Genomic DNA, 12,949 nt, shown 5'->3' on the forward strand with positions numbered 1-12,949 from the left:
CAACCAATATAAAAATTCTTGAGGAATATTGCTTATCATATACATAGAGATAGAGACTGGTATCAATGTTCATAAGGAAGATTGATCTGTAATTCATCCTTTTTTTTGGTTTTGTATCAGAATGCTGCTTTTATAAAATGAGTTCAGAGTATTTTCTTCTTTTACATTTTCTGAAATAGTGTGTGGCACGATTGAAGTCATCTGTCCTTGAATGATGAATAGAACTTGCTTGGATCTGATCTTTCATTTGTGGCAATATTTTAAAGTATTGATTACATTTTTTGGTTCTTGATATATTATGTATATGTTTATTTGTGTATTTGAAAATGGGAAGGTAAGGGATAAACAAGATGAGTGGGAAGGGGGTAAGGAGGAAAGTGAGAGAATCACATGGGAAAGGATAATAATGTTCAAGAAGTAATGTACCCACCACCTGATGAATGAAACTATAACCCCTCTGTACATCACCCCAACAATGAAATAAAATTAAAAAAATAATTTTTTGATTAGTACTCATTAAAGAAATAGAAATTAAAATAATAATGAGATATCTCATCACAGAGGAAAGTGTGCCATCAAAAACACAAAAGCATGTGGAGGAAAGGAAATTCTTATATGCTGTTGGTAGGAATATAAGTTAACCACAGCCATTACTGCAGATGATATGGATGTACTCCTTCTAAAATAAATATAGAACTTCCAGATGATCCAGCCAGCTAGTATTAGCTATGTATCAAGAGAAAAAAGCCAACATGTCCAAGAGGCATTCTGGTCATTGGTATATCATTCACTGAGATATAGAACCAACACAAGTATCCATAAACCAACCAACAGATAAAGAAAATACTATATATATGCACAATTGGAATATTATTCACTCTTAGCAGAGAAGGTAAATCTTGTCAATGGAAATTACATGAATGAATCTGTAAGACATTCTATTGAAATAAAGTAGGCAAGGAGAGACAAATACTACACAGTATCCTTTATATGTGACTTAAAAATAAACAGCTGGTCTCATAGAAGTAGACTGTAAAACAGTGATTACTAGAGGCAGAGAGTTGGGGTGGGCTAAGGAGATGTTTGTCAAAGAAGGCAGTTTTTTTATTGTTGGAGTGATGTACTGTGGAGTTACAGTTACATTTATCAGGTAGTGCGTACATTACTTCTTTTTGCCCATTTTATTTTTTATTTTCAAAGTAATGTATAGAGGGATTACAGTTACATACGCCAGATAGTGGTGTATGTATCCATGCACACATGGATACCCCTTCTTATGTTTTTCTCCCCATTTTCCTCTCTCTACCCCCTCCCAATCATCTTGTTTTTCCCACTTCCCTATCCTATTTCAACTAAACAAACATATATACAATAAACCAGGTAGCAAAGTCAGATACAATAACAATATGAGATTAACCAAAGGACAACAAAGAAGAGAAATAAAATAGTCCATTAAGAACAGCAATCACTCAAGATAAAGCTCTTGTTTCCATATCCTAGAGTTCCTTTCATTTAGTCTCATCCTAAATGGCCTTATATATTTAGGTTTTGCACTATTATAATCCTCTACTAGGAGTCCTAGGTGTGTACTAATTATTACAACTGAGGGAAATCATTGAGCCTGTGTTCCTTTCGGTTTGGCTTATTTCACTTAATATGATTTTTTCCCAAGTCTTTCCATTTCCTTACAAATAGGGCAATGCCAATACTTTCTGACGGCTGCAAAGAATTCCTTTTTTGTATAAATACCACACCTTGATCTAATTATCTACTGAGGGGCATCTGGGTTGGTTCCATATTTTTGCTATGGTAAACAGTTCTGCAATGAACATGGTTGTGCTAGTGACTTTGGTATGTCCGTGTTTCTGAAATTTTGGGTAAATGCCAAGGAGTGGGATTGCTGGGTCATAGGGGAGCTCTTTATTTAGTCTTTTGAGGAATCAACATACTGCTTTCCATAGTGGTTGAATGAGTTTACATTCCCACCAACATTGTAGTAGCAATCCCTCCTGGCCACATCCCTGTTGTTATTAGATTTCTTGATCATGGCCATTCTAACGGGAGTGAGGTGGAATCTCAGGGTTGTTTTGATTTGCATTACTTTTATGGCCAGAGATGTTGAGAATTTCTTCATGTGTCTGTAGGCCATTCTTATTTCCTCTTCAGAGAAGTGTCTCTTATGTCTTTAGCCCATCTTTTAATGGAATGGTTGTTTCTTTGAAGATTTGTTTTGGAGAAATTCAATTTTTAAGCTGTAGATATATTTTAGATATGAGGCTTTTGTCCGTTGTATGGATAGTGAAGATCTTCTCCCACTCTGTGAGCTTTCTATTTAACTTGCTATGTCTTTTGCCATACAGAATTGCTGCAATTTAAAGCAGTTTCATTTGTCCAAACTTTCTTTAATTTGTTGTGTTTCTGGGTCTCTATTTTAAAAGTTTTGACCTGTGCCAAGGAGGTCTAGTGTATCTCCTATTTCTTCTTGTAAAGTTTTCAGGGTATCTGTTTTTACCTCAAGGTCTTTAATTCATTTAGTTTTCTGCTGGTGCTTAACCAGTTCTGTCAGCACAACTTGTTGAAGAGGCTATCTTTTTTCCATTCTATTTTTTTTTTTGCTCCCTTATCAAAGATTAGATGGCCATAGGTCTGTGGGTTGATGTCTGGGTCTTCATTTCTATTCCATTGGTCCTTAGGCCTGTTCTTGTGCCAGTGCCAAGCTGTTTTGGTCACGATAGCTCTGTAATAGAGTCTAAAGCTTGGTATTGAAATTCCTCCTGCCCTGTTCTTTCTGCTAAGAATTGTTTTTGCTGCACAGGGTCTTTTGTTATTCCACATAAAATTTTGGATTGCTTCTTCTATTTCCTTAAAGAATGACATTGGGATATTGATGGGAAGTGCATTGAATTTGCAGATAAAAGGAGGCAAATTTTTTAGTGTGATAATGAGTTCAAGACATCTATTGTACAATATGGTGACTGTCATCAATAATGCTTGAAAATTGCTAAGAGAGATTTTTCAGTGTTTTTACTATGCAGAATAAGTCATATATTATGAATATGTTAGCTCATTTTAAGCCATTGCTCAATGTGAACATTTTGCAGATCATCATGATATGCATAATATATGTATGCAATCATTATTTCTCAATCAAGGAATAACACTAAGCAAAACACAAAAGGGATAAACAAAAAAAAAGATGCAATTCTAATACCCACTCCATCCTACTCCAATGCAAGGTGAAGAGACCAAAGAACCCAAGGAAATTAGGGGTCACTAGGTATTATTTTATTCAGGATGATATATAGAGGGTTTACAATTACATTCATAAGGTAGTGAATCCATTACTTCTTGATCACTGTTACCACTTCCCATGTTTTTCTCCCATTTTTCTTCTCCCCACCCCCTCCCACCAGGCATTGTTTATTATAAATGTGGGACATCATTTCACTTGTTTGTATTTCCAAATGTTTGTGTGTTTATTTTTCTAGAATAGGAAAAGCCCATTACTTATAATAAAGCAAATGTTTTGTCAAAAAAATCAACTTTCATTCTGGGGACATTGTGTATATATTTGATTTTCTTTCAAACAATTTCAGATTACTGAATTTATTTATAATGGGTGGCAGTTTTTAATCATTGAAGATAATAACCTCATGTGTTTTATTAGTTGCTTGGCTTTAATAGGCCATTCAAATAATACTTTAGCTAATAGCATTTTTTGTGTTTAGTGGAAATAACATTTTGTTATTATTCAAGAAAAAGCATATTAGCTCTTAATGTTCTTTTATCATTGAGATTCTTGCATTCTCTTATTCTGGATAGAGTCTGCCATTTACCATTATTTTTGTAGAATTGATCATAACATTCTAGTTTTGTTGCACTGCAGTCATTTAGGGCTTCGTTCTTCATAATCTTTTAGAATGATCATATATTTAGTCCCTGGGTGCTGAGTAGAAACCATGCTGTTTGATCTAAAGACATATTTAGTGTTTGAGAAAGTAAAGTGCAAAATTATAGTGAGTTACTTTAGAACTTGAATTTAATGTGATCCTCATTATTATCTGCTTATCCTTAGATATGGCTTTGTTCATCTTCGAGTCATCTAAGGTTGGGATGCAAAGGATAGGAGGTCACTGTTCTTATTTTATTTGTATGTTCTCATTTTATTATTTTATTTATTTGTTGGGACCTTGAATATATGGTTTGAAAGAAAAGATCGGTCATTGAACCTCAGTTGTTTCCAGAGTCCAGTTTCCCTCTTTAGGGTAACAATGTATCTTATCGCAGTAAATTTTTGAGGACTTCTAGGACCGATAAAGTACATAGGTTCTTTTTTCTTTTTGTCAGTCATGGGGCTTGAACTCTGGGCCTGGACACTGTCCCTGAGCTCTTCAGCTCAAGACTACAGTCCTACCCCTTGAGCCACAGCACCACTTCCAATACATGGGTTCTTATCTGAATTTCTGTGTGCTTCTTTGATGAAATAATTCATTTTAATAGAGCCCACAGTAGCAATCTTCAAAAAAGAAGATCTAAATGATGATGGCTTTTAAAGAAGTATCAGCTGAACAATTTGATTCTTCTTTCATATTTATGGAACAGCAATGTTCTAGTAGTGTACAGAACATAGTTTTCATGGAACAACACAGTGGGAAAGCCAGATGTATTAGGGAAAGAGCAAAGACTATGATCCTTATGAACACAAACAGGATTCAGAGACACACAGTCATATTTCCTGATTTCAGTAGTTGGGAATGGGATTAGACAGGAATCTTGTAAAAAAAAAAGTGTGGTTTGGAAAAGATCTGGATGTAAAATTCATTTTGAGAGAAATATCAACTAATTCTCAAATAATCTCCAGGTTTTTTTTTACTATGTTTATTTGGAATCTATTATCATTTCAAGAGAAAGAAATAATTAATTAGTACTGGTGGTAGCAAGCAAATGTATGTGTATATCTGCAGATGTGTGTACATACATGTGTGTGCATGTGTGTGTATGTGTGTGTCTGTGTAGGAGGAAGAGGTAGAAATTAAAGAAGAGTAAATTTCTGAGCACTGACCATAGAATAAGCCTGGTCGTGAAGATGTTAGTGTTGTTTGGTTTAGCGTCCAGGAATTGCATCAGTTTTTAAGCCAAGGGATTTGTCATGTTCCCATATGTTTTTTCCCCATATTTACTTTTCTTTGTGATTTTTTTCAGACACGTTAATAAGATCTGATTTTCTACAGTCATAGATTTGCTTGATATGTACATAACACAGAAATACTTTGTTTTCTCATTTTACTTGTAAGTCTGTTGGGTCTTATACTCTATCTTTCTGTCTGTCTATCTGTCTGTCTATCTATCTATCTATCAAGACTCTACAGTCTATATGAAGTCTCAATAGAAAGACTATATATAGTCAATATATGGAGAGCTTACTTATAATTAGAAAAATATACACACACAGCTTTTTCTTGACTTTTCTGAGAATTTTGGAAGCTATACAAGTTCATTTGGAACTAATCATTGAGAACTTCTGTATGTTTGGACTTAATATACCTTTCAGCGTTCTCACTGACAAGATGCAGGAAGGTTCCTGACAGTTCAGTGGGGCTTCCCTTCATACTAGCTTGTTTAGAATGGAATAGGGCATTAGTCATGAAGGCAATACTCCAAATCCTCTCAGAAATACAGCAACACAAAACCAAAACAAAGAAAGATTTCCCAAGTGATGTCGAGAAGGCAGAGAAGAAATGTTATGTTCAGCTAGGACACTGAAAACTTCGATAAAATATTTCAACTTTCTAGGAAAACTGTGACTTAATAATTCTTTGTCTCGTATATGTCATCCCAAACTTCTTGATGGTGTATAGCAGAGTATTTCTAAGATTGTCAAATAGCATTGTAATGAGACCAAATGCCATATGCTTTTACATATATGTGGTTAAAAGTTAGCCCAATGCCTAACAACAATCAAATGATGAAAAACAATGCTAATATACTCATTCTCTGGAATAGTGTTTTAAAATAAAGATGAACAAGGTAAAATATGCAAAGGAATGTGGGCTGAATTTAAAGATATTGAGCAGAATATATCTTACATGAAGTGAATTAATTACATGAATAAAAAAGGACCTGATTTACTATATTTTAGATGTGCTTAATTGTCTAATAAAATTTCAAGGAAGGTCAAAGAAGTAAATACAATGCATTCAAGAATACTAATTCAGATGCAAGAAGGGGCCAGTCTAGGACTTGGTCACATTATGTCTTGCTGTAAATGTGGGCTAGGTTGCTGTTTATGTCAAAATCTCATTAAGCTGTGCATTTGTTTCATGTACAACTCTTTGCATTCTAGATGATTTAAAATACACAGCAACGGAACTATTTTTAAGACGGAAATTAAGTCACAATTACAAGGTGTGGCTATAAAGAAAGTTTCAGGGACTGACTTAAATATAGAAAAGCAAGGACAGCCTCTGCTAATTGCATTTTGTTCTTCCTTGTCCTGCTGTGCCTTGTTATGGTGGCACTTGCAGTGAGCTGTGCCATGCTGAGAACCCCTGCCTTCCTTTCAGAGGGATAAAACAAGGTTGGAGAGGAATCCATAAGTCTGAATCTCATTACTTAGGTGAAAACAAGCCAGACTTACGTTACCATAGCATAGATGTGTATGTGTGTGAGACAATGTGTGTGTGTGTGTGTGTGTGTGTATGTGTGTGTGTGTGTGTGTGTGTGTGTGTGTGTGTATAGGGTTGTTCATATGTTAACTCTACTCCAGTGTAATGAGGGGAAAAAAAAAACTAGAATTCAGCCCTAGCCAAGTACCTAGTGTGCTAATAGTAATAGTTCGATTGAAATGAAAACACACTTCATATTGGCTTGAGAGAGATTTGCAATCACATTGAGTTCTCCCAGTGCAGCTTGATTAGACATTAACATGTGGGTGGAGTGACCTTTCTTGTAAGAGCTGTTGTTTTTGCACTAAATGTGTGAAAAACAACTTTCAAATAGCTGCCCTATTGCACTTTTCTTGTGATTCATATTATCACCCTTTTAGATTTCTTGGCAATAATGGCATTCATTAAACTTACCAACACCTTTCCCCCTCTATGTCACCTCCAAATATCTTAATGTTTTTCCTTCCAAGGGAATAGGAATTTTCTGCCAACAGAATTCTTACTTTCTTCATATTTTTATACTGTCAGCATATAATCTCTTGATTGACTTGTGTCTGAGTTTCAAGGATATTTCTGTTTCAGAAAATAGGAGACACTTATGGGTACTTTGTATATAGGTCATTCATCAATTCCTAGGGGAGAAAAACACCATATTTTATTTTTCTCAGCTTTACAACTTACTGGTTATATATTTTCTAAATATAGATCATTCTCCAGCATTAGTGTTTTTTAAAGTAATAAATGTTTCCTACATTTGTGACTATTTGTACATGAGTATGACAATTTCTTCTTCTAGTTGTGAAATGGCAACAGAGTAGAGTTAGGTTTTAATCAAATTCTTAAATTTTCTTAATTAAAAATAATACTAAAGAATATATATTCTATAGACATATATTGATATATTATATAGATTGGTATGTATCTATGACATACAAAGACAGCTTAATTTTAATTATGTTCCTAAATTTTGTGCCAATGATTGCATATAGAGATTCCGTTCTTGAATACTTGTTTGTAGAACATAACATTTGAAATATGACATAAAAGCTCAGTGTTAATGAAAACTTTTAATGAAAAAAACTACAGATGATCAAACTGAGCTGTATTTTCAGAGTCCCTGACAAAAATATTAATCTGAAAATATTGTTTAATCCCTCTCTTATACCTTCAATGTGGTTCACTGAAGCTGTTTTGAGTTGAGAGGGAGAAGGGGTTTGAAAAACAAGTAGTAATCAAAGGGAAGTAATTATTACTTTTTATGTTTTTGAGGACGTAAGTAATCTTATTTTCCATCAGGTATGATCTGTACAGTCCTATATATCACTGTCATAGTCTTCTTTGATTGGATTGGGAAGCACTTACGAGATCAGTAAGTATCTGTGAGGGCTTTTCCAGAGAAGACTCACTAAAGGAGGAATGGATACATTAAATGTGGGTTGTACCACTGATTAGGCTGGAGACCTGAATGAAATAGATGTGCAAGAAGAAGTCTGGAAGTCTGGAAGCATAAAACTCCTCTCTCTCTCTCTCTCTCTCTCTCTCTCTCTCTCTCTCTCTCTCTCTCTCTCTCTCTCTCTCTCCCTCTCCCTCTCCCTCTCCCTCTCCCTCTCCCTCTCCCTCTCCCTCTCCCTCTCCCTCTCCCTCTCCCTCTCCCTCTCCCTCTCTCTCTCTCTCTCTCTCTCTCTCTCTCTCTCTCTCTCTCTCTCTCTCTCTCTCTCTCTCTGTCTCTCTCCCTCTCTCTCCCTCTCTCTCTCTCTTCCCCCCCTTCCCTCACTGTCCCTCTGCTTTTCTGGCCTTCATGATATAATGTGCTATTTCATCATTCTCTTACCCACAGGGATGGACAGAAACCCCTGAAACTATGAGCCCAAACAAATCTTCCCTCAAGTACAAGTATTTCCCCAAGTACAAGAAGACTGAGTCACACAATACTCATAGCTGGCTTGAAATTGTTTTTAAACATTTCAAAGATATTTAGTGTATAGCAGAGAGCTTAATTGAGTAATAGTACAATCCAATAAAAATCAATGGGCATCAGAAGTCATTTGCGTATCTAACCAATTAATAAACCATACTGTATCAGAGATGATAGGAAGTTTAGACATTTTACTGTCTCTTCTTGACTCATGGCAAAAGGTCTACATTTTGAATTCCTGACTCTGAAGTTTCTAAGTAACATCTGTGAAGGAGGCCTTCTTCATGTAACATTTTATTTCTATTATTCACATCGTTTTAAAACTCTGTTATCCTGATAGCTGTACATTGAGTTTGTTCAAGGAGAATCTTTATCCTTGCAAACCTATTGGATTTGTCTTGTTCTCCCTAAGGCTGACCTATAAAAGCAATATTCCCTTAGCAGTTTCCTTCCTTTTCATAAGCCACCTGGGAAGAGACTTAGTGAGTCACCTTGCATTGACAAATTGCCCCTTGTTCCTGAGACAGCATATGGAGCAGAGCTCATGCTGACTTGAGGTTGTCTTATGAGCAGATTGCTGGTATATTTGCACCATTGAAAAACTATCTCACTGGGGGATTGTGCAGAGGCTCTTATTCAGAAAATAGATAGAAGGATGTATATGTCAGTGAACCAAGCAAAATGCCACCGAACCAAGAACAGTTCGCCCATTTGCCATCTGGTAGACCAGGAGACTATCTGGAAACAACCAACTTCTCTGTGACCCTCTCCAGAAGGTGGTCTTTGTGATTCGTGAGCATGCCATTTTGTGGAGGAGGGCAGGTGACTTGCCGTTGACATCAGGTTAGAGTTTAATCTTGAACTCCTATAAGAATTTTAACAGTCAAAAAAGTAACTGCTCATTAAACTATGTGGAGCATTCTCAGCAGAAACAGGGAGGATAGATAAGAGAAGAGAGCGGCGAGACCTAGAAAATTCACATGCATTTCAGACTAAGTCTGAGGTTGAGTTAGCAACAGGCAGTGGGAGATACAATGGTACAGGGAGGGTGGTGAATTATAGGGAAGAAGTGCAAAGAGAAGTCGGCTCAGAGGAACATCTTGAAATCTTGCTAAGGTATGCTTTGTTGATTACAAGCTTTAAGATATCTGAAATGAGCCCTCCTTTGATCCAGTCTGGTGTGCTGAAGCAGCATGCATGCACTGGTTGGGGTGAGGGGAACACAACCGCAATAGGCCATGTGGGTGAGATGAGGAGTCCTTTACAATGCTGAATGCTTGCGTCTCTATTGGGAACGCTCTTGTTTCTGTTTTAGCGTTCATTTTCATAGATACCTTCACACATATACACACCACTATATGCACAGAAAATGTCAAGAAGATAAAGACAAATAAGACGACCACAATTCCCCACCCTCCTCCCCATCCCCAAGCTGGGAATCAAACCCCAGGGACTGATGACACACCAGCCAAGAGCTCTGCCACTGAGCTATTATTCCCCCAGCCCAAGGAGAACACACAGTTCTTTCTCATGAATGGAGTGCATATCTATTAACACAGGGAAAGTGAAGTTCTGAGTCTAGTGACTACTCTTGTACTGGGACAAACTTTGGGTAGTCTGAGGTGAAGAGCTCTGGTCCCTTTTAGATTGTTCAGCAGATTAATAAGCAATTGTCTTCTAACCATGTGTTGGACTCCATTTGTCCCTGTACAAAGCTAGCCTAATTCCCCTTCAGGATTCAAGGCTCAAACAATTTTCCAAGATTGCTGACATCTCCATTTGGAAGGACACACAGTGACTCTTTAGAAAGATGCTTACCTGCTGGTTGCCTGTGTGAGGAGATGAGGAGGGGGAACTGGTAGTGAGGGTGGTGGTGTCTGGGTGACGAGTGTGTGTCTTGGTATCTTGGCCGTGGACGCTTTCTCAAGAAGTCTAGAATTCCTGCCTTCCTCTACTTTCATGTCTTCAAAAACTGAGAGTGAGGATAATGGTGGGAGTTACCCATTCATTCTTTGCTCTGCTTTCAATATTGGCAGAAGGAAGTTGAGAGGGATGGATTGGCTCACTGGATGTTGCATAACACCAAAGCTACAAAAAAAAATGCTTTGAGTCCTTTTTTTCGGGGGGGGGGTGGTTTACATATTTGTATTTAAGTTAGTCTGTATGGAGAGATTTAGTCTTTCTCAAGCAAAACATTCAAATGAGCTACTTTAAAATTGCTTTCTACTCTGTAAATATAGCACTGCCCCAATTTTTCAGATGACTAATTATCAGGGATACCTGCTAAAGGCATCAATTAACAAACCACAGCTATTTTCAGGCTACAAAGATAGCTGAATTTTGCAATAAAGTCCAGAAGCATTTGCATTAAAAAATGATTATCTTGTTGCTGAGAAATCCACAGGCACAGACAGTTAATAACAGATTTTTATATCTTGACGAGGGAGATATTTGGGGTTAAGGAAATATCCTTGAATTACAACATTTTTTAAAAAATTATTGTGATGAAATCAGTGTTATCAGCAAGCAAAATGAGAGGATCAAGTGTATGTTTTTTTTCCCATAGTCCCATGAAAGTTGTGCTTTTCATTTTATTCGTTGCCTCAGAGCCAGGAGCTTGTAACCCTACCTACTTGGAAAGCTGAGATCTGAAGATTGTGGTTCAAAGGCAGTCCTGGCCAAAATGTCTGTGAGACTGTTATTAACCACTGGGAAGTGTTGGTGTAGCTTTGAGGGCTAGGTTTTGAGGAAAAAGCTCAAGGACAGGGCCTGGGCCCTGAGTTCAATCTCCTTGACTTGCACACACCATAAAAGGCTTCTCAGGTTTACTGAAAACAATGACTAACTGGAGTCAATGATATTTGGAAAATTCTTGGGGCTTGTGGATGGAAGCAGTTGTATCTCAAGGAGATGCTAAATCCAAACGTTCCTGGCATCATCATCATCACCATCGTCATTATCATCAATGTCTTCATCTCCACCTTCTCCATGCATAGTAACACTGCATCCAAATGGTAGCCCTTTTCCCAATGTCAGCATCCGACATGTAATTTGCTTGCTTTTGCACAACTTGTTGATAACATAGAGCAATTGTGGTTTAAGAAATTATATTGTTTGTCTTCTATAGACCTGGCTGTCTAGTCAAGCGAATCCCTTACTTCTCTCTCCTTGACTTTTTTCTAACTAGAAGAGTACTGTGGCCACTTCTCAACAGAGAAGAAAGCCAGAGTTGTCTGTCCCCAGTCACTGGCATTCATACTTCATCTTGGGGCCATCACACTTAATTTCAATTAATTCTGCCTCTCTATCATTTCGTCACTTATTGTTTAACAATTTTTCTTTTTTTTTTTTTTTTTGCCAGTCCTGGGCTTGAGCTCAGGGCCTGAGCACTGTTAACTTTCTCAAGGCTAGAGCTCTACCACTTGAGCCTCAGCACCACTTCCAGTTATTTTCTATGTATGTGGTACTGAAGAATAGAACCCGAGTCTTCATGCATGCTAGGTAAGCACTCTACCATTAGCCCAAACTCCTGACCCAATTTATCTTTTTTTTTTTTTTTTGCCAGTTGTGGGGCTAGAGCTCAGGGCCTTGAGCACTGTCCTTGGACTTTTCTCACGACTAGAGATCTACACTTGAGACACAGCACCACTTCCAGCTTTTTTTCTATGTATGTAGTGCCGAGGAATCGAACATGGGTTTTCGTGTATGCTAGGCAAGCACTTTACCACCAGGCCAAACTCCCGGCCCCCCAATTTATCTTTTTTAAGAAATGTCTTTTCTCTTTTCTTTTCTAGCGATTGCCTGAAACACATCTGTTCTCTATTCTTTTATCCTCATTGGCCAGTTCAGATCTATTATGTCTGTCGTTTGTCTTTTATTAAGTTGTGCAAGATAAGGGAGAGGCCTGAAGATTCATATAAAGAAACAACTCCTTAACTTTCAAAAGTGGGGAAGTAAGTGTCTTGCAGATGCTTTTTTTCATGTAGAAGGTTTTCTGCTATTGGTGACTAGTATAGTATGATTTTAGTGACTGGTCAAGAAGAAATGACTGACAGCGGGTCAACTTCCTTGTACTCTTTCCAACACATTTCCAATGAAGTTGAATTGAAATAGAAATCTTTTGAAATAGAGTGAAAATGGCTGAGGAGATTTTGCAAACTTTGCAACAGAGCTTTTAGGGTATCTGTAAGTCAATGGGAGACAGGACAGATGAAGGGCTCTGTATGACCAAATGTTCATCTACATCAATAGAGCAATGGCTAAGAGCTAATATGCACCATGTATAAGCTTTGTGTCAAGAACCATTATAAACACTTGTATCTACTAATGTAGGAAATGGGAATGATCAGTACTATGTTATTAGGTTACC

Source organism: Megascapheus bottae, chromosome 22 (genome assembly GCF_031878675.1).
Source record: "Megascapheus bottae isolate mThoBot1 chromosome 22, mThoBot2.hap1, whole genome shotgun sequence".
Classification (NCBI taxonomy): Eukaryota; Metazoa; Chordata; class Mammalia; order Rodentia; family Geomyidae; genus Megascapheus; species Megascapheus bottae.